Source organism: Chiloscyllium punctatum, chromosome 50 (assembly GCF_047496795.1).
Source record: "Chiloscyllium punctatum isolate Juve2018m chromosome 50, sChiPun1.3, whole genome shotgun sequence".
Classification (NCBI taxonomy): domain Eukaryota; kingdom Metazoa; phylum Chordata; class Chondrichthyes; order Orectolobiformes; family Hemiscylliidae; genus Chiloscyllium; species Chiloscyllium punctatum.
Window position 1 is genome coordinate 12,435,166 of NC_092788.1, and position 25,729 is coordinate 12,460,894.

The following is a 25,729-nucleotide window of genomic DNA, read 5'->3' on the forward strand; positions in this document are numbered from 1 at the left end:
GAGGGTCTGTACTGTTGAGAGCTGCATTATCGGAGAGACTGTACTGTAGGAGAGATGCACTGTCGGAGGGTCAGTGCTGAGGGAGTGCTGCACTATCAGAGGGTCTATACTGTGGGAGCGCCGCACTGTGAGCGGGTCAGTACTGAGGGATTGCTACACTTTGAGAGGATCAGTACTGAGGGAGTTTTGCACTGTCAGAGGGTCAGTTCTGAGGGAGTGCTGGACTGTCAGAGGGTCAGTTTGAGGGAGGGCTGCACTGTCAGAGAGTCAGCACTGCGGGTGTGCCGTACTGTCGGAGGGTCAGTACTGTAGAAATGCTGCACTGTCAGAGGGTCATTACTGAGGGAGTGCTGCACTGTCAGAGGGTCAGTACTGAGGGAGTGCTGCACTGTCAGAGGGTCAGTACTGAGGGAGTGTTGCACTGTCAGCTGGTCAGTACTGAGGGTGTGCTACACTGTCAGAGGGTCAGTACTGTGGAAATGCTGCACTGTCAGAGGGTCATTACTGAGGGAGTGCTGCACTGTCAGAGGGTCTGTACTGAGGGAATGCTGCACTGTCAGAGGGTCATTACTGAGGGAGTGCTGCACTGTCAGAGGGTCATTACTGAGGGAGGGCTTCACTGTCAGAGGGTGAGTACTGAGTGAGTGCTGCACTGTCAGAGGGTCAGTACTGAGGGAGTGCTGCACTGTCAGAGGATACTACTGCGGGAGTGCTGCACTGTCAGAGGGTCAGTACTGAGGGAGTGCTGCACTGTCAGAGGGTCAGTACTGAGGGTGTACCACATTGTCACATGGTCGGTATGGGGGCAGAGCCACACAGTCAGATGGTCTGTACTGAGGAATTTCTGCACTGTGTGAGCGTCAGGACTGAGGGAGTGCGCTGCACTGTGTGAGCGTCAGGACTGAGGGAGTGCTGCACTGTCAGAGGGTCAGTACTGAGGGAGTGCTGCACTGTCAGAGGGTCAGTACTAAGGAAGATCTGCACTGTCAGAGGGTCAGTACTAAGGAAGATCTGCACTGTGTGAGCGTCAGGACTGAGGGAGTGCTGCACTGTCAGAGGATCAGTACTGAGGGAGTGCTGCACTGTCAGAGGGTCAGTACTGAGGAAGATCTGCACTGTCAGAGTGTCAGTACGAAGGAAGATCTGCACTGTGTGAGCGTCAGTACTGAGGGAGTGCTGCACTGTCAGAGGGTGAGTACTGAGGGATCACCGCACTGTCAGAGGGTGAGTACTGAGGGATCACTGCACTATCGGACAGTCAGTAGTGAGGGACTGCTGCATTACCAGAGGGGCATTTCTGAGGAGTACTACACTGTCAAAGGGTCAGTACTGAGGGAGCACCACACTGTCAGCGGTTCAATCCAGAGGGAATGCCGCACTGTCTGAAGCTCTGTATTCTGAGAGCACTGCACCATCAGAGGGTCAGGACTGAACGAGCACTACACTGTCAGAGGGTCAGAACTGAGGGAGCATGCACTATCAAAAGGTCAGTACTGAGGGAGCGCTATACAGTGAGAGTGTCAGTTCTGAGTGAGTGCTATTTCAGAGGGTCAGTATCGAGGGAGTGCTGCACTGTCAGAGGATCAGTACTGAGGGAGTGCTGCACTGTCAGAGGATCAGTACTGAGGGAGTGCTGCACTGACGGAGGGTCAGAACTGAGGGAGTGCTGCACAGTCAGATGGTCAGTACCGAGAGAGTGCTGCACTGTCAGAGGGTCAGTACTGAGAGAGTGCTGCACTGTCAGAGGGTCAGTATTGAGGGAGTGCTGCACTGTCAGAGAGTCAGTACTGAGGGAGTGCTGCACAGTCAGATGGTCAGTACCGAGAGAGTGCTGCACAGTCAGAGGGTCAGTACTGAGGGAGTGCAGTACTGTCAGATGTTTTGGCCTGAGATTGGGCCACACTGTCGGAGGGTCAGTATAGGGCCACTTCCACACTGTCAGAGAGTCAGTACTGAGGGAGTGCTACACTGTCAGAGGGTCAGTACTGAGAGAGTGCTACACTGTCAGATAGACAGTACTGAGGCACTGCTGGACTGTCAGAGGCGCACGACCAAGGCAATGGGTCAGTACTGAGGGAGTGCTACCCTGTCAATGAGTCAGTACTGAGGGAGTGCTGAACTGTCAGAGGTTTTGTCCTGAGATTGGGCCACACTGTCAGAGGGTCAGTATAGGGCCACTGCCACACTGTCAGAGAGTCAGTACTGAGGGAGTGCTACCCTGTCAATGAGTCAGTACTGAGGGAGTGCTGAACTGTCAGAGGTTTTGTCCTGAGATTGGGCCACACTGTCAGAGGGTCAGTATAGGGCCACTGCCACACTGTCAGAGAGTCAGTACTGAGGGAGTGCACACTATCAGAGGATCAGTGTGTAGGGAGTGCAGCATTATCAGAGGGTCAGTGTGGAGGAAGTGCAGCATTGTCAGAGGATCAATGTGGAGGGAGTGCAGCATTGTCAGAGGGTCAGTGTGGAGGCAGTGCAGCATTGTCAGAGGGTCAGTGTGGAGGAAGTGCAGCGTTGTCAGAGGATCAATGTGGAGGGAGTGCAGCATTGTCAGAGGGTCAGTGTGGAGGGAGTGCAGCATTGTCAGTGGGTCAGTGTGGAGGGAGTGCTGCATTTTCAGAGGATCAGTGTGGAGGGAGTGCAGCATTGTCAGAGGGTCAGTGTGGAGGGAGTGCAGCATTGTCAGAGGATCAGTATGGAGGGGGTGCAGAATTGTCAGAGGATCAGTATGGAGGGCGTGCAGCATTGTCAGAGGGTCAGTTTGGAGGGAGTGCAGCATTGTCAGAGGATCAGTGTGGTGGGAGTGCAGCATTGTCAGAGGGTCAGTGTGGAGGGAGTGCAGCATTGTCAGAGGATCAGTATGGAGGGGGTGCAGCATTGTCAGAGGATCAGTGTGGACGGAGTGCAGCATTGTCAGAGGATCAGTGTGGAGGGAGTGCAGCATTGTCAGAGGGTCAGTGTGGAGGGAGTGCAGAATTGTCAGAGGGTCAGTGTGGACGGAGTGCAGCATTGTCAGAGGATCAGTATGGAGGGAGTGCAGCATTGTCAGAGCGTCAGTGTGGAGGGACTGCAGCATTGTCAGAGCGTCAGTGTGGAGGGACTGCAGCATTGTCAGAGGGTCAGTGTGGAGGGAGTGCTGCATTGTCAGTGAGTCAGGACGGAGGGATTGCTGTGCAGTGAGAGGTTCAGTAATGATTAAGTGCGCACTCTCTGAGAGTCAGTACTAATGGATGGCCATGCTGTCAGAGTGTCGCACTGTGAGAGGGTTACTACTGAGGGAGCGCTGCACTGTGAAAGGGTTAGAACTGAGGGAGCACTGCAGTCTGAAGGGATTAGTACTGAGGGACCTACGCGATGTGAGGGGGTCAGTACTGAGGGAGCACCACACTCTGAGGGGATTAGTACTGAGGGATCACCGCGCTGTGAGGGGGTCAGTGCTGAGGGATGACCGCACTGTGAGGGCGTCAGTATTGAGGGAGCTGCACACTATGTGTCGGACAGTCAGTACTGAGTGATTGCTGCTTTGCCAGAGGGTCAGTACTGAGAGTGATGCACACTCATAGGATCATTACTGAGGGAGCGCTACACGGTCAGTGTGTCAGTTCTGAGGGAGTGTTGTTTCAGAGGATCAGTACTGAGGGAGTGCTGCTCTGCCAAACGGTCAGTCCTGAGGGATTGCTGCACTGCCAAAGGGTCAGTCCTGAGGCATTGCCAGACTATCAGAAGTGCAGGACTGAGGCAGTGCCGCACTGTCAGAGTGTCAGTGCTGAGGGAGTTCTGCTCTGTCGGAGGGTCAGTACTGAGAAAATGCCACGTTATCGGAGGGTCAGTACCGAGGGAGTGCTGCACTGTCAGAGGGTCTGTACTGTTGAGAGCTATTGTCGAAGGGTCTATACTGTGGGAGCGCCGCACTGTGAGAGGGTCAGAACTCAGGGATTGCTACACTGTGAGAGGGTCAGTACTGAGGGAGTGTTGCACTGTCAGAGGGTCAGTACTGAAGAAGTGCTGCACTGTCAGAGGGTCAGTTTGAGGGAGGGCTGCACTGTCAGAGGGTCAGTGCTGAGGGAGTGCTGCACTGTCAGAGGGTCAGTACTGAGAGAGTTCTGGAATATAAAAGAGTAAGTACTGTAGGAATGCTGCAATGCTAAACGGTCTGTACTGAGGGAGTGCTGCAATGTCACAGGGTCAGTGCTGAGGGAGTGCTGCACTGTCAGAGGGTCAGTACTGAGGGAGTGCTGCACTGTCTGAGGGGTCAGTACTGAGGGAGTGCTGCACTGTCTGAGGGGTCAGTACTGAGGGAGTGCTGCACTGTCAGAGGGTCAGTTTGAGGGAGGGCTGCACTGTCAGAGGGTCAGTGCTGAGGGAGTGCTGCACTGTCAGAGGGTCAGTACTGAGGGAGTGCTGCACTGTCAGAGGGTCAGTACTGAGGGAGTGCTGCTCTGTCAGAGGGTCTGTACTGAGGGAGTGCTGCACTGTCAGAGGGTCTATACTGTGGGAGCGCCGCACTGTGAGAGGGTCAGTACTCAGGGATTGCTACACTGTCAGAGGGTCAGTACTGAGGGAGTGCTGCACTGTCTGTGGGGTCAGTACTGAGGGAGTGCTGCACTGTCAGAGGGTCAGTACTGAGGGAGTGCTGCACTGTCAGAGGGTCTATACTGTGGGAGCGCCGCACTGTGAGAGGGTCAGTACTCAGGGATTGCTACACTGTGAGAGGGTCAGTACTGAGGGAGTGTTGCACTGTCAGAGGATCAGTATTTTGGGAGTGCTGCACTGTCAGAGGGTCTGTACTGAGGGAGTGCTGCACTGTCAGAGGGTCTATACTGTGGGAGCGCCGCACTGTGAGAGGGTCAGTACTCAGGGATTGCTACACTGTGAGAGGGTCAGTACTGAGGGAGTGTTGCACTGTCAGAGGGTCAGTTTGAGGGAGGGCTGCACTCTCAGAGAGTCAGCACTGCGGTGTGCCGTACTGTCGGAAGGTCAGTACTGAGGGAGCGCTGCACTGTCAGAGGGTCATTACTGAGGGAGCGCTGAACTGTCAAATGGTCATTCCTGAGGGAGGGCTGCACTGTGAGAGGGTGAGTACTGAGTGAGTGCTGCACTGTCAGAGGATCAGTACTGAGGGAGTGCTGCGCTATCAGGGGGGTTAGTAATGGGGGATTGCCGCAATGTTAGAGGATCAATCTGGGGGCAGTGCTGCACTGTGAGAAGGTCAGTTCTGAGGGAGTTTTGCACTGACACAGAGTCAGTACTGAGGGAGTGCTGCAGTGTCAGAGAGTCAGTACTGAGGGAGTGCTTCACTGTCAGAGGATCATTACTGAGGGAGCGCTGCACTGTCAGAGGGTCAGTCTGGGGGATACCTGCATTGTAAGAGAGTCAGGACTGAGTGAGTGCCACACTATCAGATGGGCTGAATGGCCTAATTTCTGCTCCCATGTCTTGTGGTCTAAGAGGAGTATCAGAAATTGTTCAGTATATTTCTGCCTCTGCTTCCTACATACCCTGCTCAGCAATGATTCCCACGTTCAGATTCCAGAGACTGTGTTCAAACAGACCGCCTTCATTTGGTTACCACCCTCTTTTCCCAGTGTTGGGGTTTTTGTTTTGTGTGACTGACATGCCAGCTCAAAGGGATATTTTCATGCTGCAGGACTGAGGTTTATTCCTCAGCTTCCATGTGCTCATCCCAAATGAATCCCACTGCCCCACACTTAGCACAGTCGTGTGTTCCTTATTTCTGAGCTTCCCAATGCTAATCCACACTCCTCCGAATCATATCGCAGGCTAATTGCCTGGGAGAGAGGGATGCTAAGAGAGGAAATAAATATCTGAAAGGACTTTACAGTGTCATTAAGGGTGAATTGATAATGACAGAAGGAGTAGTTTGTGGAACACAGTGCGAATTTCTGCATGGACCCAGAGGCTACAGTGAATGGATTCATTTTGTCAAAGCTCATTGGGACAGGGTTGATATGAAATCGTGGAGATGCTCTGTGATACAATTAAATGAATTAGCATATATATATAGAGAGAGATGGTTCTGAGTGGTCTGGCCTTCTTCCAACCCAATAAATCTCCAAAGACGGTGGAAATGTATCTCAGTTTACCGAATGAGGTGATGGAGGAAGGAGCAGGTACACTTGCAAACATTTTCAAATCCCGTCTGGCCACAGGAGAGGTGTCGTCGGACTGACCATGTGGTACTGTTATTCAAGAAGGGGCATGAGATATATCAGCCAGCTACAGGCCAGTCAGGCTAATATCGTGGGTGGGACGTCTGTTGGAAGCAATTTTGGGAGAGAGAATTAATCAGCATTTAAAGAGACTGGAGTTCATGAAGACCAGTCAGAATGGTTGTGTTAAGGAGGGGTCAGGTCTGACCAATGGGATTGCACTTTTTAAGGAGGTGGCCCCGTGTGTAAATAAGGGCAATACTTTCCTGTCATCTGCTTGGAGGTCAGTAAGGCTTTTATCAGGATCCATATTGGAAACTGATAGTGAACATAAAAACTCAAGATCCAAGGAATTTGGCGCAGAATGCTGAGTGACAGGAAGCAGACAGTGATGGCCCAGTTAGAAATCTCTGTCTGTTCATGTCTCACTGTTGGGGTCTTGCTGATGTGGTTGATCGAAAAGATTTAGATTTGAATGGTGGAGTGTTAATCATTGGGTTCATGAATGATATGAAGATTGGTTGGGTGATAAATACTGAGGATGATAGCCTGAGATTACAGAAGGATGGAGATGGCCTTGTCAGATGGACCGATCAGTGGCAACGGGTGAGGTGCCTGAAGACTGGAGGGTGATTAATGATGGGCCATTATTGAAGTAAGGCTGCATTTCCCATGGCATCTTTGGGCGGTGGGAGGAAACTGGATCACCTGGAGGGAACCCGCACAGATACAGAGAGAATGTGTAAACTCCACACAGACAGACAGCCATTGACCTATGGAGCTGTGAGCCTGAGGTCAGTGGTGGGTAAGCTGTTGGAGGGCAATCTGAGAGACAATTTGCATGCATTTGGAAAAGCAAGGATTGATTAGGGATGGTCACCTTGGCTTTGTTTGTGGAAATGATGTGTCCAACTTGATAGAGCTTTTGAAGGGATGACCAAGGAGACAGATGTGAAGGTTTCACATGGGAGACTGCTTAGTAACAGGTTAGATGACATGGCATCCAAGGAGAGAGGACAGCACAGTGTCTCAGTGGATTGATTCTCACTCCTGGTGACTGTCTGTGTGGAGTTTACACATTCTCTCTGTATCTGTGCGGGTTCCCTCCAGGTGATCCAGTTTCCTCCCACCGCCCAAAGATGCCATGGGAAATGCAGCATTACAGGGATAGAGTAGAGGATGTGAGTCTGGGTGGGATGCTGTTCAGTCAGTGTGGAGCCAATGGACCGAATGGCTTGCTTCTACACTGTAGGAATTCTAAAATTAATCCAGAGAGACAAGTAATGTTCTGGGGACCTGGGCTCCAACCTTGGACAGGGGTGGATGTGGGTCCTTCCAGTCTGAAGGGGTTTGAACGCAATCTGAGGGGGGAGCTGGGCTGCATCCTGAAATGTTGAGGATGTGAATGTTTTGTGGAGCTACTGTCTAAGGGGCTTTGGGTGTTAAACACAACAAAGTGACGCTTTCTTAGGTATTGAGGGAGCACTTTCTGAGATATTGAGGGAGAAATATCTGAGGAATTGAGGGAGCATTATTAGATCTACTGAGCGAGAACTATCTGAGCTATTGAGGGAGCAATTTCTTAGGTATTTAGGGAGTACTATCTGAGGTACTGGGGGAGCACTATCTGAGGTATAGAGGGTGAACTATCTGAAATATTGAGGGAGCACTTTCTGAGGGATTGAAGGAGAACTATCTCAGGTACTGATGGAGAACTATCTGAGGTATTATGCGAGGACAATCTGAGGTACTGAGGGAGCACTATCTGATGTATTGAGGGAGAACTATCTGGGGTATTCAAGGAGAACTATCTGAGGTATTGAGGGAGCACTTTCTGAGGTATTGAGGGAGCAATATCTGAGGTACTGAGGGAAACATATCTGAGGTATTGAGGGAGCACTTCCTGAGGTATTGAGGGAGAACTATCTGAGGTAATGAGGGAGCACTATCTGAGGTACTGAGGGAGCACTGTCTGAGGTACTGAGCGAGCACTATCTGAGGCATTGAGGGAGCACTATCTGACGTATTGAGGTAAAACTATCTGGGTTATTCAGGGAGCACTATCTGAGGTACTGAGGGAGCACTATCTCGTGGTACAGAGTGCAGAGGATAGAAAGGAACAGATGCAATTTCCTGATCATTTCCTCAGGGTCCCCGAGGCACTCTGGTGTTGTAATTTGAAATGGAAGCCACTCCCCATTTCAGAAGATTCAGATCATTTTAAACAATCGGTGAAAAATAACAGCAGCATGTGTCTGAAACATGGTTTGGAGGAAAACTTTCATCAATCTATTGTCACTTGTTGCTTGGAGACGTTTTAGAAAAGCAGGCACCCAAACAGACTAATGCTGTCGATGCAAGAGGTGGTGCACAGGAAGATCCAACAAGTCCATCTGTAGCTGCTGTCTGTCCCCCTGGAGCAGTCATCATGTGAGATCAGGGCTCAGTCGTCAGAGAAATCATTTCTCCAGCAATACCTCAACCATGCCTTGACAGCTGTGTGTATGTATGTGTTTGTGTGTGGGTGAGAGAGAGAGAGAGACAGAGAGAGATAGAGAGAGAGAGACTGCCCGTGTTTGTGTGTGTGAAAGAGTGGATGCATATATATCACTGTGTGTCTGTATATGTGTGCGCGAGAGAGAAAGTGCATGTTCATGTGAGAGTGTGTGTGTGTGTGTATGTGTGTGTGTTTGAGGGAGTGTGTGTGTGTGTGTGTGTGTGTGTGTGTGTGTATGTGTGTGTGTGTGTGTGTGTGTGTGTGTGTGCTAGCCAATCTTATGAATATAAAATCCAGCTGCTGTTTCAGGTGAATTGGTCCTCGTGTCTCCAAAGACACAAAGGCTACAAGAGTGAATTAACTGGGGGAAAGAGAGTGCTGTTCATTCCAGTGGGGATTCATCCAGTAAACCTTCCCCACACACTAACATCCCTCTGGCAATGCAGTGACTAGTCCTGAACACAGTGCCCCAGGTACAAACCAATGTAATGTCACCGTAGTCTTACCAGAGCATGGGACAGCTCCTCAGTACAGAGTGGGGTCTGGTGGGGATTTAATCAGAGGGTCACCATGGCCCAACTGAGGGGAGAGGTTGGGAAGGAGAGTCCTTCAGGGTAACCCCAGCTGGTGTGGGAATTGAACACACGCTATTGGTTTTACTCTACATTATAAACCAACTGACCTGCCAACTGACCTAACTGACTTCACTCCAGGGACATGCCCTGTATAACCCAATCATAGCCAGCCTGCACCTCAATAGGATCCAGGAGCAAGGCCATTCGGCCCCCACCCTAACCCAGAAGTGAGAGTACGGGAAGCTGATGAAGGAACCAAGCCCCTCCCATGTGGCCTTCTGAAATGGAGCTGGAGGACAGGGCAGACCTGGCCTGCTGTTTGCTTCCCCGGGACTGGCCTGCTCCACCTTACAGTGAGAGACTGAGGGGAATCTCCAGGAGATTTCACTTCTCACTGAGAGGCTGCAACTCCAATCCAAATCAGGCTGGTTCCCTCCGAGACTCACGGAAGAGTGCAGCACTCTACAGATCAGGGCCTTGTGGAATCATAACCTCCAGTGTGGGGGCCAAGAGCTGGGAGGTGGTGTTAAGGACATAAGACCATCTGAAATAGGAACAGGAGGAGACCATTCAGCCCATCGAGCCTGCTCTACTATTCAATAGGATCGTGGATGATTCAACATTTGATTTGGGAGCTGAAATTAGGACAACATAGAGACAGACCATCAAATTATTCTACCATGAGGAATCATCAGACGAGAGCACACACACACACACACACACGAATTGTGGGATTGAGGCTGTTTGTGGGAACGGGGAGAGACAAAGGAGCAAAATGCTAGAGAGGGATCTGTTCCCACAGATTTCACTGCTTCCCTCTCTCTCTGCAGCTCTCATGTCTATTTCTGCGTTCTTTCACATCTTTCCTTCAATCCCTCTCTCTCACCATCCTTCACATCTCTGTCCTGTTTACATTTCCCAGTAGATTCCCTTCCTCCTTTGTCACCTCACCAGGTTTTTCAGGAATGCTTAATCATTCAGTCTTTCACAAAACTAACACCTTGCTCATCTCCCTCTGCATCTGTCTGTCAGCTCTGTGGGATCTTGCTATTGCTGTCTGTACATCATCCTAGCCACATCACAGCCCCCACTACCACCCCACTCTCTCAGCTCTATCTCTCTGCTGTTGTTACTCCTCTCTCTCTCTGTCCTATATCTCTCCCTGGGATTTCGGTCTTGCTGTCTGCCTGAAATTCTCTCCCTGTCTTTCTCTCCCCATTTTCACCTTGTATCTGTCTGACATTGTATTTCTCTTCCTGGAGTTTCACTCTCTCTCTCTCTCTCTCTCTCTGTCTGTCTCTGTCCTGCTCTTTCTCAGTTCTTCTCACTTCCTCTACCCCCCTCTGCCTGCCTGTCTTTCTCTTGTTCTCTCCCTCCCTCTCACTGTCTGTCCATCCATCTCTCTTTCTCTCCTGTAGTTTCTCTCCCTCTTTCTCCCTGGACCCCTCTGCTCTGTCCCAGTGACTGGAGGAAGGGGCATTGGGAAGAACTTGCCTCAGTGCCTGCTCTCTCCCAGGTTTTACCCCCACAGTAGGGGACGAACATGAAGTACTTTTCTGAATGCGTCTGGAAGAGAGAAAAAGAGAAAGAGAAAGGGAGAGTGACAAAAAGAGAGAGAGACATGGAGAGATTGGAGATGGAGAAAGTGGAGAGAGAGATGGGCAGTGAGAGTCAAGGAGGTGGCGTGAGAAAAGGACAGAGTGAGAGAGACAGGGAGAGAGAGAGTGAGAAGGACGTATATGGAGGGAGAAGGACAGTGTGTGTACTTGGTGATGGTTTCAGAGTGGGATCTTGCTGTGCATTACTGCAGTCAGTCAAAATGTGAGTTAGCCTCTGCACTATGTCCTCCAGCCCAGGGGCTGTGAGTCTGCATTGGAAGGGGGAGAGTGGGAGACAAGGAGGAAGTGGGACAGCCAGAGACAGGGGGAGGGTTTGATGGAGTTTTGGGGTTGGTGGAGAAAGGAGGGGCTGTTGTCAGAGAGAGATGGAGGGAGAGATAGCATGTGATGCAAAATCTGAGACAGGGTTGTGAAGAGGTCTCCACAGGAAGGATAGTCAATGAGGCCATTCAGGGGCCAATCCTGAGGATCCTGAACAGGACCAGGATCATTTAATGGGTGAGGGGGGATGATGGGCAGAAAGGACTCCATCTGTGATGTAAACCTTCTGTAATTCTCGGACTGGGATCTTGCTGTACATTAAAATCGTCTCAGGCGAGTCAGTCAACCCAGACTCATTTACCTGTGTGAGAAAGTGAGGACTGCAGATGCTGGAGAGTCAGAGTTACAAAGTGTGGAGCTGGGGAAGCACAGCGGGTCAGCCAGGAGAGTCGATGGTTCAGGCCTGACCTGCTGGGCTTTTCCAGCTCCAAAATTTTCCACTCAACTCCCTCTGCCTCAGGGAGTGGGGGCAGCGAAATATTTGAGGGGGGCACAGTAGACATTTGGGAGGGAAGGTATTTGGGGAAGGGAATAAATTTGGGAGGAGAGTTAAAATGAGGGGCAAATGTTTTTAGCGGGGTCAAAATTGGGTGGGCACCTTCAGGTCTGAAATGAAGAAAAAGAGAAAGGGAGGGTGAGAAAAAGAGAGAGAGGTAGAGCGAGTGGGGATGGAGAAGGGGGATGAGAGAAAGATGGGGCAGAGACAGACAGTGAGAGGGAGGGTGTGAGAGAAAGGCAGATTGAGAGAAAGAGACAGACAGGGAGAGAGAAGGACAAAGAGAGAAGGGGAAGTCAGACTGAGACAAACAGGCGTTGAAGCATGGACAGACTGAAGGGGTGACACTCAGTATTCCAGTTGGTTCCAGCTCTCTCTCTCTCAATGGTTTTTCACACTCCCTCTCTCCCATGCTCCTGAGGTTTCCTTCAGCTTGTCTCTCTCTCCCTCTCTCTCTCCCTCTCTCTGGATGGTGAGCTGGTCTCTGTCCCTTGCCATGTTGGTCACCTCAGAAAGCCTCCAGAAAATTCAAGAGATCAGTCCGCAGGTGATCCCTGGTTTTGTTCATTTCTGGATGGTTTCCCAGAACTTTCTATACTTCTGGCCAATTCGGAGAATCAGTTCATAGTTTGAAGAGTTGCTAATCATTTGGATGGCTTGTTCCTGTTAGTTTCTTTGTGTAGCAGGACCCGGTACCTTCCTGTCTGCGCCCTCCTTTATTTGGTGGAGACGTTGTTAGGGATATATCTGCCCAGGGGAACTGTTGCCTTTGACATTATGCTGATGGGATAACCATCTGGCTGCTGTCTGGCTTTTGTGATTTGGGAGTATAACTTGTCCAATATACCCAGCATCTCTTGTCTGTCTACCTGTGTTTTAGCAAGGAGGCAGCAACATTTCACCCATTCCCCCTCCCCCACCCAGTCTTTTGAATAGAAAGAAGCTTATACAATGAATTACAAACCTAATTTTAAAAGCTGGTTATGTTTGTTGTCAGAGTAGCCTGCTGTTTGAGCGAAAGCCATTTTGTACATTGGTCAAACCGATTATCATATGGCTGAGAAGTGATATCATAGAATCCCTACAGAACAGAAACAGGCCCTTCAGCCCATCGAGACCACAATGACCCTCTGAAGAGAATCCAACTCAGATCTATCCCCTGATGATATCTGTGAAACCCTACATTTCCCATGGCTATTCCAGCTAACCTGAATATCCCTCGACACTACGGGCAATCTGGCAAAAATGCCCACCATTGAACAGTGGGAGAAAACCCATACAGATGTAGGGAGAATGTACAAACTCCACACAGACAGTCGCTCAGGAGTGGAATCAAACCCAGGTCTCTGGCGATGTGAGGTGACAGTGCTCACCACTGAGTGACTGTGGCTCTCCTAACTGTTTCGACAAAACATATTCTGTTCTGAGAATCCATACAGAATTGTGATGCATAGCCAACATCCGGTGAGCAGAATAAATGCAAGGGAATGGGACCTCCTGGCTCAAACTCCAGGAATTCCTTCCCGAAGGACAGTGTGGGTCCACCACCTGCAACAGTTCAATGTGCAGCTCACCACCAAAACCAGCTCCCGAGCAGCTACGGACAGGCAATCAATACTGGGCCCAGCCAGGAACACTCAAACACTGCAAATGAAGGAAACTAAGGTGATCACCCGGGGAGTTCCATCTACCTTCCAGTCCCTGGGGGTGTATCCAGGCATTATTCACCATGATCGTACCCATCTGTTACAGCCTGCAATCCTAACCACCGGTATCCCGAGATATATCAAGGTGAGTGTGGTTAGGACCACAGCTTGATGTGAGAGGAGCCGAATTCGTTAATGACAGGCGATGGGAATGCCATGGTCTGGCCTGTTCCTCCACACAAGAGGTTAGTGAGTAAAATTAGGGCGCACGGTATTGGGGGCAAAGTACTAGATTGGATAGAGAATTGGTTGGCTAATAGGAAACAAAGGGTAGTGATTAACGGCTCCATTTCAGAATGGCAGGCAGTGACCAGTGGGGTACCGCAGGGATCATGCTGGGACCGCAGCTTTTTACAATATATGTAAATGATATAGAAGATGGTATCAGCAATAACATTAGCAAATTTGCTGATGATACAAAGCTGGGTGGTAGGGTGAAATGTGATGAGGATGTTAGGAGATTACAGGATGACCTGGACAAGTTAGGTGAGTGGGCAGATGCATGGCAGATGCAGTTTAATGTGGATAAATGTCTGGTTATCCACTTTGGTGGCAAGAACAGGAAGGCAGATTACTACCTCAATGGTATCAAATTAGGTAAAGGGGCTGTTCAGAGAGATCTGGGTGTTCTTGTCCACCAGTCAATGAAGGCAAGCATGCAGGTACAGCAGGTCGTGAAGAAGGCTAATAGCATGCTGGCCTTCATAACAAGAGGAATTGAGTATAGAAGCAAAGAGGTGCTTCTGCAGCTGTACAGGGCCCTGGTGAGACCACACCTGGAGTACTGTGTACAATTCTCGTCTCCAAATTTGAGGAAAGACATTCTGGCTATTGAGGGAGTGCAGCGTAGGTTGACGAGGTCAATTCCTGGAATGGCAGGATTGCCTTACACGGAAAGACTGAAGCGACTGGGCTTGTATACCCTTGAGTTTAGAAGACTGAGAGGGGATCTGATTGAAACGTATAGGATTATGAAAGGATTGGACACTCTGGCAGGAGGAAACATATTTCCGCTGATGGGGGAGTGCCGAACCAGAGGACACAACTTTAAAATACGGGGTAGACCATTTAGGACAGAGATGAGGAGAAACTACTTCACCCAGAGAGTGGTGGCTGTGTGGAATGCTCTGCCCCAGAGGGCAGTGGAGGCCCAGTCTCTGGATTCATTTAAGAAAGAATTGGATAGAGCTCTCAAATATAGTGGAGTCAAGGGGTATGGAGATAAGGCTGGAACAGGATACTGATTGGGAATGATCAGCCATGATCATATTGAATGGCGGTGCAGGCTTGAAGGGCTGAATGGCCTACTCCTGCATCTATTGTCTATTGTCTATTGTCTATTCTCTATTTACGTAAGTGTGGTCCCTGTCAATGTCCCCTCTATCTCCACAGCATGTGGGAGGGAATCATGATAACCCATCCAAGTACCTTTTTTAATATAATTCCGATACGTTCGTCTTCAAAGATCCCCATCCTAACATTATCACTTGGGATAACTGGAATCCCTCGCACCCGGCCCAGTGCCCCACCGAAAGTGTCCTTACAGCTGTCATTAACCCAGCCCTTGGTGAGCTGCTGTAACTGACAGTGAGACATGTTAGTGTGGGTGTTCTCCTGGAACAAATATTTACGCTGTTTGTCACTAATCCGGGATGGGACTTTTCTCGAGCAGTGAGGACTGCTGCCTTCATTTCATCATGGATGTCCCTCCCTCACTGTTGTCCCTCAGGGAGGGCTGAATGGCCTGGTGGATAAAGTCACATGGTGATTAATTTAGTTTGTTTGTCAGCATCCAGTCCGTGTATGACAGACTGTCGGTCTATCTCATCCAAAAATGTATCTGGGTTTGTGACAGGATCAAAGAGAGTGGCCTTTTTAGTGCTGCCCACCAGCTGGGTGCCTGGAATGGCTGTTGTGTACGGAGTGAGACCATAAGCTGCTTTACACTGGGTAACCACATGATTCATGGAATCTGGGTCCGTCTGTGGGTCAGGGCTGGGGGCAAAAGATGCAGTTACCTGAGAACAAGGCAGTGGGAGTCCCCATCTGTGAGCGGGTGTGGATGTGTCAGTGTGGGGACTGTCATTATCTCCCTGGGGAGGTAGAACCCCAAAGGCACACATTATCCCATTCTGGGATGGTTCCTAGTTCCCTAGGGATTGTATTTGCTCCTGACACCCCCTACTAGGGCCTGATGTGTGTTGCTCCGTGTTGTAGGTGTACAGGACCCATGCAGCTGTTTGGAACTCATACACTGTCCTTCCAGATTGTCAATGTAACCTGAGGCTGCCTCCCCATCCCCAGAGACCCTCCTTTCACTGGATTGGGCTCTTCCCAATTGGAACTGGAGTAGTCCCATGTTCCTGCAACCTTCTGTCCTGCTCATTGTGTCAGAGACCAAGCTCTGTCACAGCCTGTAGGTTTCCCTGGGGTGACCGGATCCCAGCTCCCTTATCCCAGCTGGGGGTCCTCCAGGCTATCGGCAGTGGAGTGAGCTTTCCAGCTTCCTTCCCCGGTTCTCTATGGGCATCTCACCACAGCTCCTGTACCAGGAACCCTTCACTGCAAGGCCAAGCTGGCTTCCTGTGAAATTCTGCAGGACTGTTTCACATTTGTCCCGGCTCGTGTTCCTATTGCTTTGGTCGCTTCTGTATTATGGGACACCTGGGTATACTCATAGAGTCATAGAGTTCTACAGCATGGAGACAGGCTCTTTGGCCCAAACTGGTCCATCTAGACTAACCCCGTTTCCATGCACTTGAACCAAATCCTTCCAATACGTTCCTCTCTATGTATTTGTCCAAGTGCATTTTAATTGTTCTTAAATGTATCCTCCTCGACCACTTGCACTGGTAGTTCATTCCGTATGTGTACCACCCCCTGGGTAAAAGCATTGTCCCTCAGGTTCCCTTTTCATCTTCCCCTTTCACCTTAAACTGATGCCCTATCATCCTTGATTCCCCAAGCCTTGGATAAAGACTGAGTGCATTCACCCTATCCATGCCTCCCATGACCTTATACACCTCTATAAGGATACCCCTCAGTCTCCTACACACGAAAGAAAATGTCCTTGCTTGTCCAACCTCTCTCTTTATCTGTCTAGTTGAGTTTTGGCAACATCCTTGTAAATTTTTTCTGTCCTCTTTCTAGTACAATAACATCCTTCCTATAGCAAGGTGGGTAAAACTGAACACAATATTCCAAGTGCGGCCTCACCAACATCCTGCACAACTACAACAGAACTTCCTAACTTCGATATTCCATGCCCTGACTGGTGAAGGGCCCAGTGTGCCAAAAGCCTTCTTCACTGCCCTGTCTCCCTGAGTTCAGAGAGCCGTGCTCCTGGAATCCAAGGACCCTCTGTTCCACTGCACTCCTTCAGGCCCTACCATTCCCCATGAAACCCCTGTCTTGATGTGACATTCCAAAATGTAAGATCTCGCCCTTGTCAGTATTAAACTCCATTTGTCATTTCTCAGCCCAATTCCCCAGCTGATCAAGGTCATGTTCAATTGCTGAGAACCTTCCTCACTTATTTTAGTGTAATCTGAAAACTTTCTAATCATGCCTTAAACATCCTCATCCAAATCATTGATATAGATGACAAACAGCAATGGGCCTAGCACTGACCAGCTGCGCGGCACAATGGCTCAGTGGTTAGCACTGCTGCCTCACAGCAACGTGGATCTGGATTCAATTCCAAACCTCACTGGATGGTCTGTGTGGGTTAGATTCTGTTAGGGTTAGATTTCCTACAGTATGGAAACAGGCCATTTGGCCCAACAAACCACACCGACCTGCTGAAGAGTAACCCACCCAGATCCATTCTCCCTACCCAACATTTACCCTTAACAAATGCACCTAGCAATATGGGCAATTTCGCCTGGCCAATTCATCTGACCTGCGCATCTTTGGAATGGGGAGAAAACCGGAGCACCCAAAGGAAACCCACACAGACACAGGGAGAATGTGCAAACTCCACACAGTCACCCGAGGCTGGGGTCGAACCTGGGTACCTGGCGCTGTGAGGAAGCAGTGCCAACCACTGAGCCACCATGCCACACCAACTGAGTTTGTATGTTCTCCCCATGTCTGCGTGGATTTCCTCTGGGTGCACCGGTTTCCTCCCACAATCCGAAGATCTGCAGGTCAAGTAAATTGGCAATGCTCAATTGCCGAGAATGTTCATGGATGTGTAAGTAAGTTGCATTAGTCAGGGGTAAATGCAGAGTAATAAAGTAGGTGAATGGGTTTGAGTGAAATAATCTTCAGAGGGCCAGTGGGCTTGTTGGGCCAAAGGGCCTGTTTCCACAGAGGAGGGATTCTATGATTCTATGACCGCTGAGGCACACCACGAGTCACAGGCCTCCAGTCTGACTGTTACCCTCTGCTTCCTACCATCAAGCCAATTGTGTACCCAGCTTGCCAACGCCCCCTAGATTCCATGCGATCTAACCTTCCAGAGCAAGGTACCATGTGGAACCTTATCAAAGGCCTTCCTGAAATCTGTAGAGTCAAGATGTACTGGCCTGCCCTCGTCAAACTTCCTGATCACTTCAATAAAGAACGCTGACTAATTTGTGAGGCATGGTCTCCCATGCACAAGGCTTTGCTGACTACTCCCAATCAAATGTTGTATTTCCAAATGCATGTCTATCTAATCTCTCAGCATCTTCTCAAGTAACTTACTTACCACGGATGTTAGGTTTACTGATCTATAGTTCCCAGGTTTATCTTTGCAGCCATTCTTGAATAAGGGCGCAACATATGCTGTCCTCCAGTCTTCCGGGACCTCACCCGTGGCTAACAGTGAGGCAAAAAGATCAGCAGGGACTCCACAAGAACTTCCCTCGCCTCTTGAGGTGCTGTTGGATATGTTTGGTCAGGTCCAGGAGATTTATCCAACTTCATACATTCTAATGCATTCAACACATCCTCTCCTGTGATATGGACTGACACCAAGAGATCATCACTAACTTGCCCAAGTTCCCAAGCCTCTATGTCCTTCTCCAAGGTCAACACAGAGGGGAAATAATTCCTCTGATTCTGCACACACGTCCACTTTGGTCCTTGAAGGGTCCTATTTTCTCTCTAGTTATTTTTTTTCCGTGGGAGGGGGTGATTGCAGTGCTGGGTAAGGATCAGTCAGGGGGGATATTGCAGTGTTGGGTAGGGATCAGTCAGGGAGGGGGTGATTGCAGTGTTGGGTAGGGATCAGTCAGGGAGGGGGATATTGCAGTGTTGGGTAGGGATCAGTCAGGGAGGGGGATATTGCAGTGTTGGGTAGGGATCAGTCAGGGAGGGGAGATTGCAGTGTTGGGCAGGGATCAGTCAGGGAGGGGGTGAGTGCAGTGTTGGGCAGGGATCAGTCAGGGAGGGGGTGATTACAGTGTTGGGTAGGGATCAGTCAGGGAGGGGGTGAGTGCAGTGTTGGGTAGGGATCAATCAGGGAGGGGGAGATTGCAGGGTTGGGTTGGGATCAGTCGTGGGGGAGATTGCAGTGTTGGCTGGGATCAGTCAGGGATGGGGAGATTGCAGTGTTGGGTAGGGATCAGTCAGGGAGGGGGAGATTGCAGTGTTGGGTAGGGATCATTCAGGGAGGGGGAGATTGCAGTGTTGGGTAGGGATCAGTCAGGGAGGGGGAGATTGCAGTGTTGGGTAGGGATCAGTCAGGGAGGGGGAGATTGCAGTGTTGGGCAGGGATCAGTCAGGGAGGGGGTGAGTGCAGTGTTGGGCAGGGATCAGTCAGGGAAGGGGTGATTACAGTGTTGGGTAGGGATCAGTCAGGGAGGGGGTGAGTGCAGTGTTGGGTAGGGATCAATCAGGGAGGGGGAGATTGCAGGGTTGGGTTGGGATCAGTCGTGGGGGAGAATGCAGTGTTGGCTGGGATCAGTCAGGGATGGGGAGATTGCAGTGTTGGGTAGGGATCAGTCAGGGAGGGGGAGATTGCAGTGTTGGGTAGGGATCAGTCAGGGAGGGGGTGAGTGCAGTGTTGTTTAGGGATAGAGGGAAATCAGGAGGGCAAAAAGGGGCCATGAGATTGCTTTGGCAAATAGATTTAAGGAGAATCCAAAATGTTTTTATAAATCCAAAAAGGACAAAAGGGTTACTAGGGAGAGAATAGGGCCCCTCAATGATCAAGACAGCCTGCACGTGTAGCTGCAGGAGATGGGGGAGGAACTGAACAAGTATTTCCTGTAGAGAAGGACATGGAAGATATCGAATAGAATGATGGTTTGAGAAGTAGCATTGGGAAAGAGATGATGTCATCTTGCAAAATGTCCACATTACAGAGGAGGAGGTGCTGGATGTCTTGAAATGGTTAAAGGTGGATAAATCCCCAGGACCTTATCAGGTGTAATCTCGATCTCTGTGGGAAGCTAGAGAAGTGATTGCTGGGCCTCTTACTGAAATATTTGTATCATCGATATTCACAGGTGAGGTACCAGAAGACTGCAGGTTGGGCTAACATGGTGCCACTGTTTAAGAAGGGTGGTAAGGACAAGCCAGGGAACTACAGACTGGTTCGCCTGTCGTCAGTCGTGGGCACTTGAGAGACGGATACATGAGGGACAGGAATTACATGTGTTCAGAAAGGCAATGTCTAATTGGGGATAGTCAGCATTGCTTTGTACGTGGGAAATCATGGCTCAAGATATTTTTTGAAGAAGTAACAAAAGGATTGATGAGGGCATAGAGGTGGATGTGAGCGACATGGAATTCAGTAAGGTATTCGAAATGTTTCCACATGGGAGATTGGAGAGCAAGGATAGATCTCACCGAATACAGGGAAAACCAGCCATTTGGATACAGAACTGGCACAGAGGGTGGTTGTGGAGGGTGTTTTTTTCAGACTGGAGACCTGTGACCAGTGGAGTGCCACAAGGATCGGTGCTGCGTCCACTACTTTCCATTAATTATATAAATGATTTGAATGTGAACACAGCAGGTATAGTTACTAAGTTTGCAGATGACACCAAAATTGGAGGGGTAGTGGACAGTGAAGAATGTTACTTCACATTACAACGGGATGGTGAACTGATGGGCCAATGGGCTGAGGGGTGGGAGATGGAGCTTCATTTAGATAAATGGGAGGTGCTGCATTTTGGGAAAGCAACTCTTCGCAGGACTGATCCACTTAATGGTAAGGTCCCAGGGAGTGTTTCTGAACAAAGAGACCTTGGAGTGCAAGTTCATTGTTCCTTGAAAGGAGAATCGTGGGTTGATAGGATAGTGAAGAAGGAGTTTGTTATGCTTGTGTTTACTGATCAGTGCATTGAGTAGAGGAGTTGGGAGGTCATGTTGTGACTGTACAGGACATTGGATAAGTCACTTTTGGCATATTGCGTGCAATTCTAGTCTCCTCCCTATTGGAATGATGTTGTGTAAATTGAAAGGGTTCAGAAAAGATTTGCACAAACGCTGACAGGATTGGAGGATTTGAGCTAAAGGGAGAGGTGAAATGGTCTGGGGATGTTTTCCCTGGAATGTCTGAGGCCGAGGGGTAACCCATATTGAGGTTTATAAAACCATGAGAGGCATGGTTAGGTTTAACAGACAAGGTCTTTTCCCTGGGGTGGGGTAGTCCAGAACTGGAGGGCCTAGGTTCAGGATGAGTGGGGAAAGATATAAAAGGAACCTAAGGGACAACGTTTTGATGTGGAGGGTGTTGCGTGTATGGAATGACCTGCCAGATGAAGTGGTGGAGACTGGTACAATTACTGCATTTAAAAGGCATCTGGATGGGTGTACGAACAGGAAGGGTTGAGAGGGATTTGGGCCAAGTGCTGGCAAATGTGATGAGATTATGTTAGGATATGTGGGTGGTGTGGATGAGTTGGACCGAAGGCCCTGTTTCTGTGCTGTCCATCTCTCTGACTGTGAATGTTTTCCACTGTCCATTACCAGCCATACACTTCACTGTTTCCCCTGTTTACCTTGGTCAGTTCTCCTCTCAAACACATGTCAATGGCTTTGGTTGTGATTGCAGGATGTGCTTTATGGTCACTTTAACAATTCTTCATCTCACTGAATTCCACGACACTACAATTTCCCAGAGGATATCTCAGTGGGACATTACTCCTTCCCTCAGCGTCATCACCCAACGGTCTGACATAGTCACCTCCCTGGCCGTTTGCACAATGTGTTATTCAAAGAAACACTGACAGAAACATCCAAAGAGGAGTTCGGAGAACATCCCTTTTGCCGATGTGACTGTCCCAGATTATACAAAGACTGAAGTCTCCCAGAATTATCACAGTGCCTTTGTATTACACAGGAATTCATTGGAATGTGTAACAGGGTTGAGCAATGAAATGCTGTTAGGCAGCCTCTAAACTGTTCTCCTGCTTGTGTTTTTAACACGTGTTACCCAGAATCTGCATTCAGACTGATTCAGCTTCATCATCTGAGGCCCAATGCTTTCTCTGTAATGCCTTTGTTCCCCATTACTGTCAGGGTTACCCATCCTGCACTCCCTGACATCCCTCAAGGAGGTGGACAATAGAATATTCATGTTCCACCTTTTGTTCACCCTGTCACCACTAAATCTCATTTATCTCTGTGCCCCAGTCCATCCACCTTATTGCAGAGACTTTATCCAGTCCAAAAAAGAACATTACAATTGACTCTTTCCACAATTTCTTGTCACAGTCCAATTCACTGATGTACAGTTTCAGTTAAACTCTGTCTCTTTCTGTTCCTTTCTGCTTGTCTTCAGCTACATTGCCTTTTCCGTTTGAATTTGGAAAGCTCCTTTCACCTGAACCCTGGCCCTGCATCCTCTCTGTCAGTTTAAAGTCCTGCCCATAAGCTTAGCGACATGATTGACCAGGACACTGCTCCCAGCAGTGTTGTGTTTAATTCACTCATGGGATGTTGCTGTCTCTTGCTGGCCAGCATCGCATGCCCACCCCGAGCTGCCCTTGAGCTGAGTGCCTTGCTGGATCATTACAGAGAGCAGTTTAGAGTCAACCCCATCGCTCTGGGTCTGGATCATGTGTAGGCCAGACCCGCTGTCTACAATAGATTTCCTTCCTAAAAGGATATTAAGCAGTTAGATGGGTTATACTGGACACTGGCATTAACATCTGGATGAACAGTCGGGTGAGAATAGTACGAGGCCATCACCTGTCCCACTCGTAGGTCAACCGTCACTGAGTACTGATCCCCGTGCACCATGAATCACAACCCTTTTATCATGACCATTGTGTGATCCTGATACATTCCTGCACTCTGGTGATATCACTCAGTCTCTCTCCATGTGGTATCCCTCACTGTGTGGGTCTGATTGCTGCCTCTGTCAGCGTCTCTCACTCTTGCAGCTACTCCAGATCCTGAGCCAACAGAATTCTCCACTCCAGAGAGACACAGCAGCACAGGCCAGGGATGGAGACAGGGATTTTCCAGATCTCTGTGGACTCAGTGCCATTCTCCATGTGTAACCTTCACTGCATCAGTCTAATTTCCCATTCTGTCTGTTTCTCTTTCTCCTGTAGGTCATCTGGATGTTCCTGTCTCAGCCGAATTCCTAACTCTTGTCTCGTCCATAACCACATCAAAGACGGTTGGTCAGTCAGAGAGACATGAAGAGGGAGGTCTGGAGCCTTCAGTAAATCCTGCAGTCGGTAAGATCACTCACAGTGAAGAGCACAGGGAGGGGTTAGTGACCTTCTGTATTCAGACCTGGAAGACAGGACATGGACACAGAGCTGGGGAAGGAACAGCTACATTCTAGGCTTCATTCACATCATCTTGTGAGGGACCTGCTTTCACCTCTGCTGGACTGGTCCTCCCTGAGACATCTCTCTCTGACTCTCTCTCTCTCACCCCCTCACTCTCATTCTCTCTTTCTCACCCTCTCTTTCTCTCTCACCCCCTCACTCACTCTCCACCCAAACTCTCTCTCTCACCCGACATCTCTCTCCCCTCCCATCCCTCTCTCTCTCATCCCTCTGTCACTGGATCGCCCTCTATCTCTCCCTATCACGCTCTGCCTCCTCGCTATCTCTCTCTCTCTCTCGCTCGCTCTCTCTCTCTTTGTCCCCTTCTCGTGCGCTCTCTCGCTCTCAAACTCTCTGTCTCATTTCCATCCCCTCCCTCCTGCTCATTTGCACCTTTCTCTCTCTCTTGCCCCCCTCTCTCTCTCGCTCACACCCCCTCGCACTCTCAACCCATCTCTCTCACCCTGTTTCTCTCCCGCCTCTCACTCTCTTACCCTCTCTCTCTGCCCCTCTCGTGCTCTCTTCCCCCTCTCACCCCCTTTCTCTCACCCTATCGCTTCATTCCCCCTTTCACCCTCTCCCCTTTCTCTCCCTCCTCTCTCCCCCCCTCTCTTTACCCCCTCTCTCACCCCCTTTCTCTCTCCCCCTCTCCCACTCTCTCTCACCCTCTCTTTCACCCCTCTCCCTCCCCCTGTCTCTCTCCCCCTCTCTCTTCCGCCTCTCTCTCACCCACTTTCTCTCACCTCCCTCTATCTCCCCCTTCTCCCCCTCTCTCTCTTCCACTCTCTCTCACCCCTCTCTCACACCCCTCTCTCATTCCCCTCCCCACCCCTCTCTCTCCCCCCTCTCTCTCCCCCCTCTCTCTCACCTCTCTCTCACACCCCTCTCTCACCCCTTTCTCACCCCTCCCCATCTCTCCATCACTCCCCAACTCTCCCACTCTCTACACCCCTCTCTCACCCACTCTCACTCCTCCACTCTCTCTCACCCCCTCTCTCTTTCTCACCCGCTCTCTCTTCCACCCCGATCTCTCTCATCGCCCCTCTCACCCTCACCCTCTCACCCCTCACTCTCTTTCCACTCACTCTCTCTTACCCCCTCTCTCATCCCCTCTCTCTCACGCCTCTCTCTCACCTTCTCTCTCACCCTCTCTCAGTCTGTCTCTCTCTCACCCCCCCTTTCTCACCCGCTCTCTCTTCCACTCCGATCTCTCTCACACCCCTCTCTCTCACCCCCTCTCTCTCAGCCCTCTCTCTCTCTCAGCCCCCTCTCTCTCCCCAGTCTCTCCCACCCTGATCTCTCTCACACACCCCCTCTCTCACCCCTCTCTCTCACACACACCTCTCTCTCTCACCCCTTCTCTGTCACCCCCTCTCACTCACCCCCTCTCCCTCAGGCCCTCTCTCTCTCTCACCTCCTCTCTTTCTCAGCCTGTCTCTCTGTCACCCACTGTCTCTTTCTCACCCGCTCTCTCTTCCACCCCTCTTTCTCCCTCACTCCTCTCTCTCTCACCCCCTCTCTCTCACCCACTCTCTCCCTCCCCCCTCTCTCAGCCTGTATCTCTGTCACCCCCTGTCTCTTTCTCACCCGCTCTCACTTCCACCACTCTCTCTACCGCACCCCTCTCTCTCATCCCTCTCTCTCTCTCTCACCCCTCTCTCTCTTATCCCTCTCTCTAACACAAATCTCTCTCTCTCCCTCTCTCTCACCAGTTCTCTGTCACCCAGTCTCTCTCACCTCCTCTCTCTCAGGCCTTCTCTCTCTAACCCCTCTCTCTCTTTCACCCCTCACTATCTCTCACCTCTCTCTCACCCCTTTTCTCTCACCCCTTCTCTCTCACCCACTCTCTTTCACCCTCTCTCTCTCTCTCAGCCTGTCTCTCTCTCACCCGATCTCTCTCTCACCCCTCTCTCTCACACCCCTCTCTCTCACCCCTCTTTCTCACTCACCCGCTGTCTCTCTCACCCCACTCTCTCTCAGTCCACTCTCTCACCCCTCTCCTTCTCCCACCCCCTCTCTCTCACCACTCTCTCTCTCACACCACTTCTCTCTCACCCTTCTCTCTCTCACTCCTCTCTCTCCCATCCCCATCTCTCTCCCACCCTGTCTCTCTCGAACCACTTTGTCTCTCACACCCTCTCTCTCAAAGCCCCTCTCTCTCACCCCCCTCCCTCTCAACCCCTCTCCATCTCAACCCTCGCTTTCACTCCTTCTCTCTCTCACCCTCTTCTCTCTCTCAACCCATCACTCTCTCTCAACCCGTCACTCTCTCCCCTCTCTCTCTCACCCCATCTCTCACCCCCTCTCTCCCCCTCTTCCCACCCTCTCTCTTTCTCATTCCCTCTCTCTCTCACCCTTCTCTCACACTGCCCCTCTCTCTCAACCCCCTCTCTCTCACTCCCCCCTCTCTCATACCCACTCTCTCTCTCACCTCTACTCTCTCTCACCCTCTCTCTCTCCCCCTCTCTCTCACCCCGCTCTCTCTCACCACCCCCTCTCTCACCCCCCTCTCTCTCACTACCCCTTTCTCACACCCCTCTCTCTCACTCCTTCTCTCTCTCATCCCCTCTCTCTCACTACCCTTTCTCACACCCCTCTCTCTCACCCCCTCTCTCTCTCACCC

The 25,729-nt window shown here is 50.3% G+C and overlaps 1 long non-coding RNA gene across 1 annotated transcript in view; it reads left to right on the forward strand.

The window, feature by feature from the left end:
• LOC140470129 (uncharacterized) overlaps positions 1 to 25,729 on the forward strand; it is a 53,884-nt gene that overhangs the window by 4,899 nt on the left and 23,256 nt on the right. Inside the window, exon 2 of the long non-coding RNA XR_011956390.1 lies at positions 22,882 to 23,044. This is a non-coding gene — a long non-coding RNA (uncharacterized lncRNA). The remainder of the gene's footprint in view (positions 1 to 22,881; positions 23,045 to 25,729) is intronic.